The sequence below is a fragment of the Tenrec ecaudatus genome, chromosome 1 (genome assembly GCF_050624435.1).
Source record: "Tenrec ecaudatus isolate mTenEca1 chromosome 1, mTenEca1.hap1, whole genome shotgun sequence".
Taxonomy (NCBI): Eukaryota; Metazoa; Chordata; class Mammalia; order Afrosoricida; family Tenrecidae; genus Tenrec; species Tenrec ecaudatus.
The window spans coordinates 313,580,875-313,587,250 of NC_134530.1; positions in this window are offsets into that span (position 1 = coordinate 313,580,875).

A 6,376-nucleotide genomic window follows, 5' to 3' on the forward strand; every position below is an offset into this window, starting at 1 on the left:
GCAGCCATTCAGCAGTGAAGCAACAAGTCCACATGGTGTGCTTCTTCCATAAATAGATGGCCCATTTGTGCTAAATAAATCCATAAATGAAAAGGCAAAACCAAAATGTAAGCAGGTAGGCCCCAACCCAAAAGCTTATATTCAATATGTCTAAGCAGAGTGTGAAAATGTACATCCCACCCCCACAGACAAGAGGGATTACAGTTGTATTAGGAATGAAAATGAGTGGGAAATCCCCTCACGAAAGTCCCACAGCCAATCATTCAGGAATTATGTGGTAATCTGTGGAAGGCAGGCGGCGACTGGAAAGGACAAAGTATCAACCTGTAAGGTCCAACTGGAAGCACCTTCTGGAATGAGTGTTTTTGGAACTGTCGTACCTCGCCTTTACCTTTTCTCCAAGAAACAGCTCTCGCCATGACAATGCCTCTTGTTGAACTGCACTGACAGCTCTGCCATTAACTCTGTGGGAAAGGCTGCTACTCAGATCAAGGCCTGGGAGAGGTGAATAGAAGCCTGGTTCTACTAAGCTGAATCAGATATGAGACCAGAAAGAAATACAGAAACAGTGACCTAAGACAAAGTCCAGAAGTGAACATAACATTTTTATGTCAGGATATCAGAGGTCATGAGAATACCAGGTTCAATAAGAAAAGGAAAAGGTAATCATCATTCATTAAGAGTCCCATAAGCAAGCAATAGGACCGAAGGTTCCACAGGGACTTGGGGGGAGGAGGAGGTAGGGGAAAGGAATGTTGAGCAAACAATGCCACAGGGGAACAAGTGGGGAATTAAAATTAACAATAAGGGGAACGTTGAGATCCTAGGCATGTTGGAGCAGCAACCAGCTAGTTGAGAGGAATTACTGAGAGGCAAAAGAAGAGCGAACATGATTGGTGGAACAGAAGGAAGGTAAAAGGAAATAGGAAGATCTAGGAAGCAAAGCTATGGATAGAGGTATAAACATAGGTGTGTGTGTGTATTTAATTGATAAAAATAGAGTTATTGGCCTATGTACATATATTTATATGACAATACACTGAAGAGGTGGATAGACTTTGGGTCTCTGCTCAAGCCCTCCCTCAGCACAAGAACACTTTGTTCTAACAACCTGGCATTCTGTGATACTCACCCTCCCAACACAATCACTGAAGACAAAATGGGTACATAAGTAAATGTGGTGAAGAAAACGTATGGTGCCTGGCTATCAAAAGATATTTATCTGGTGTCTTAAAGGCTTGAAGTTAAACTAGTGTCCTTCTAGCAGAGAAGCAACAAGCCCACATGGAAGAAGCACACCAGCCTGTGGGATCATTAGGTGTTGATGAGATCAGGTAACAGGCATCAGAAGACCCCAAGGGAGCAGAGATACCAAAACCATCTGTGAGGACATCCACTAACAGAGGGTCACAAGGAAGGGATGTGTCAACCGGGGCAAACAGTATAGCACTGATGAAACACAATATTCCTCTGGTTCTTTGAGGCTTCCTCACCCCCACCCATCATGACCCCAGTCCTGCCTCTCAGTTCTGGCTAGTATGCAGCATGTACACAGGTACAGGTATGAGCTCACAACACATGGAATGCAGGTCGGATCAACCCCTCAGGGACAGAAATAGGAGTATCAATCCCAAGAGGATAGAGGGAAGGTGGAGGGAGGAGGGAAGGGCTAACTGATCGCAATGATCAATGCATAGCACCCTCCCCCCACCCATTCCAGGGAGACAAACAACAGAAACGGTGGGAGAGAGCGAATGGTGTAAGATATGAAAATAATAATAATTTATAAAGGGGTCACGAGGGTGAGAGGGAAAGGAAAAAAAAGAGCTGATCCCAAGGGCTCACACAGAAAGTGTTCAGAAAACAATGATGAAAACATATGTACAAATATGTTGGATAAAATTGATGTATGGATTGTTACGGGTGCTGTAAGATCCCCCAATAAAATGATCTTTAAAAAAATAAGTGTCCCTTAGCTTTCAAGCCTAAAACCCTAGAGTAAGACGACCTGGCAACGCAGGTTTCCACAAATTACTTGCCCTTCGGTGACAAAAGCTTCGTTCAAGTTGGAGTACCCACAAGACACTGGTCATCTCTCACCTGCAGCCACTGCCCACTCCCTATCCAAAAGGCAAAGAGAAGAGCAACGGGTCCTACATCAAGCGGGTATGCCACCCAGCTAACTTGAGGAAGCATTGGAACTCCTCCAGCCCCACGGAAGGTGATCAAGTCTAAGTTATCTCTTTACTTACCACTCTATTTCTTCTTTCTTTATTCGCTCACCCTTCTATCTTGGCCACCTCAGTCAGTCTCCACGAGCTCAGGTTTGTGTTGGGTTTTTTATTCTGTTTCTTCTTTTTCCCCTCTTTCTCCTTTTCTCTCCCTCTCTTTCCTATCATACACCACTACTGGCTTCCAGGTCACTAGCCTCTGCCTAGGGCGACTCAACCCAAATAGCAGGGTAACTCCAGCCTGCCTTCTGTGGGAGTGGTGCACACCCCACGAGGCAGCTGTGACAGCCCTCTACACCGCGCTGCACTGCTGATCTTGCCAACTAAGGCAATTCCCCCCAGCACCACTGGGTCCCTGCATTAAAAGTGCACACCAACCTGCCATTGTGGGGCAGGGTCTAATCCGCTCTGGCCCCACATTCAAGCAATCAGGGATCAGCTATCTCTTTATTCCTTATTTCCTCCTTCTCTCTCGTCCCTCTTTACCATCACAGCCAACCTTAGTGGTTTCCCCTTCTTTCTTCTTTGTTCTCTTCATTCTCTGCTTATATGCTTCTCTCCCTCTTTCCTTTCACATGCCCCTGCTGGTTCCCAGACCCCCTACCCTCTACTTAGGGCAGCTCCACCCATCCAGTGGGCAGCCTGCCCCCTAAGACAGTGCTACACACAGCCCAGTCCAGGTTTCCGCTATCTTTTAAATTTTCTTTCCTTCACTTTCTTTTTTTCTCCTCTTGTTCTAGTCCTTCTTTCCTGCCACAGTCTCAGCAGATTCAGGGTTTTTTATTGCTTCCTTTAATTTTTTTTTAACCGTTTTCACTTTTGTTTACTCTGCATTTTAGTTGTCTATGTGAGTGGGAGTTAGTTTGCTTGGCATTGTTGCTCCAGTCTTTTTCTTCTCTCTCTTTTTCCTCTCCTTTCACTCTTTCCTGTCACAAAGCCACTAGCGGCCTCCAGGCCACTCCCCTCCACCTAGGCCAACACTGAAGGCCCAACTGGGAGAGCTCCAACCCACATTTGTTGGCTTTAAATACAGTTGGGGAAATCACCCTGGTCCTCTTCCATACATCAAGCAGCAGAGGATTCTCCCCTGCAAAGAGTGGGAGCATCTCAAGCCTAAACTCCAAGGTCCTACAAGTGACTGAGGGAAATGCCTACCCACCACTGGTGGGGCTCCACACTACTGCGGGATCATCCACCCAGCCTCCAAGGCAATCTCTCTGTCTATGGTAATTCTTCCTGCCAGCTACAGAGCAATTCATCAAGGAGAATATATCCACAGGGCCTCCTCGGAACTCCAGTTGCAGAGGGAAAACACGACAGGTCACCCAAGGTGCTCCAAGCACCCTGAGGCCTACTTAGAGATCAGCCAGTGAAACGACACCCTTGTGGGCACACAACAACCTGACCAGCATCACAAGATGACTATCCAACTCAAACTCACATTGCAAATAAACAAATACTGGACGGCTAGGGTAAAGTGAAACCACAGGAAGCTATAGCGATAGCCAGACCCCTCAGTATAGCTACCGGCAGGTAGTTCATAGAAGCACTCATACAAGTCCACCAAGAGAGAGCCCAGTGCTCTTCGACTCTGGATGATGGCTCCAGGATCCTCTAAAATGACATGCAAACAGCAACCAATTCTAACAGTATCATTGAAAAATCAGGAGAAACAGAAGACAATGCTGGAAGAAGTCATGAACCTAATGATGTGCATAGAAGATACTCACTTACCACAAAAATAATTTTCAGAATGCTGCTTTGAGTCATACAAACAGGAAAAGCAGTCAAATAAGACAATCAGAGAAGCTGAAGAAAACTTGAGAGCCATGTCTGATGCTACGAAGAACAACAACATTAGAATAATTGGACTACCAGAACAATACATAACAAAGAAGTCAATAGCAAAAATAGTGAGGGAAGGGAATTCTTAGAAGAAAACTTCCCCAGCTTAATGAAAATCAGGCAACCATTCAAGAGGCTGAAAGAACACCAGCCACACTGACTCCCAGGAAGTCACCAAGACACATCATTGTCAAATTATCCAACTATGTGGAAAAGGAGAACATAAAAGCAGCTAGGGAAAAGCAAACATTCACATATAAAGGTACCCCAATAAGAGTATGTTAAGACCTGTCAGCAGAAATGATGAAGCGGAGGGAATGGAATAACATATTCCAAAAATTGAAGGAAAACAACGCAAACCCAAGAATACTTTACCTAGCTAAATTATCTATTAAAATAGATGGAGAAGTAAGAGTCTTCCCAGACAAGGACAACCTCAAAGAATAAAAAGAAACCCAGCCTTACAAAAGATCCTTGCCAATCCAGTATGGGCAGAATATCAACACTCACCGAGGGCAAATAGGAGTCCATTATATAGAACAATTCCACCCATAGGGTGACAATGAGAAAACAGCCCCCAGCATAGCATTGGCTCAATAGTGGAAATAAGGCAAACAAACCACAAACACAAGCAGATAAGACAGGTAGATAGGAAAATATCCAATACAAAAGGTACAAGATTACATCACAGAGTTCACAGATGGATGTAATAACACTGAATATCAATGGCCTGAACTCAGGCATTAAAAGGCAGAGGCTAACAGACTGGTTTAGCAAACATAAGCCACTGATCTGCTGCCTCCAGGAGACACACCTCAAGCTTGGAGACAAAAACAGGTTGAGAATTGAAGGCTGGAGAAAAGTAGATCAAGCAAATGGCAATGCAAAAAGATCAGGGGTAGTGATCTTATTATCCGACTGACCTCAAGATACCAAGCCATAACAAGAGACGAGGGGCACTATAATGTTCAAGGTAACAGTAGACCAAGAACCAGTGAGCATAAAAAAATATAGATGCGCCTAACGAGACACCTGCGAAATTGGTAAATCAAACGCTCCAAAAGATGAAAAAGAAATCACAGGCTCAACAATTATAGTTGGTGACTTTAATACACCACTCTCTGAAAAAGACAGATCTTTGAGAAAGAAACTCAACAAGAAGGCTACAGATCTAAACAGCACAATTGGATGACTTGACTTGATATTTTCAGAGCTTTCCACCCACGGGCAAAAAAATTCACATTCCTTTTAAACCCACATGACACGTGTTCGAAAATAGACCACATGCTGGAACACAAGTTGTTCTTGAGTAAACTCAAGCACTTAGAGACTATACAGACATATCTCTCCGATCACGGTGCCATAGGCTGGAAATTAACATACGGATGGTGGAGAAAACAAGGGCAAACAATTGGAGGATGAACAATTCTCTCCTGCAAAAGGAGTGGGTATTGACCCACAGCAGAGATGAAATCAGGAAGTTTCTAGTAACCAATAAGAACGAAAAATATGACATACCAAAACCTTTGGGATACAGCAAGGCGTTTATCAGAGGAAGGATGATAGCAATAAATGCACACATGAACAAAGAAGACTCGTGGATGATATGCTGGCACAAAACTTATACCAATTAGAGCAGAGTCAACAGAACAATCCTACTAATAGAGCATTTTTGGACCCAAAGACCCTTTGCGAATGTGTTCCCTGAGGCCACGTCACTTTGCTACACACGTTCTAATTCCCTAGTGGAACTCGAGTATGGTATGTGGCTGAGTGGATCCTGCTCACAGAGACCCGGTAGCAGGCACAACTGCCTTGTAGGGTAGGGTTGCTAAGGCTGACTTCTTCTTGAGAGCAGATCACCAGGTCAGTGTTTGCACAATGTGTGGGTTTCAACCAGGCATCTCTTGAGTTCACAGTCCAAAGCTTAACCACTGCACCAGCATGGTCCTCTAAGCTTCCCGGTATATTCCAGACGGCTCTCTGCATGTCAACAGAAAGTCGTGGTGGGAAGAACACTGATCAATTCTATGTTTGCCATGTTAACTAGGTACCTAGAAGAGTATTCTGATTACATGTGTAGCATGGGGAAGGTAGTAATAAGAATCAAAACCCAGCAAAAACTCCTATGCTGCCTGGATTTTTGGGATATTCTTATAATAAAAATGCTAACACAGCAAGGCAGAAGCATATAGTGCAGCAGTTCTCAACCCCTTTGGGAGTTGAACGACACTTTCCCAGGGGTCGCCCGATTTATAACAGGTGCAAAATTACAGTTATGAAGTAGCAACGAAAATAAT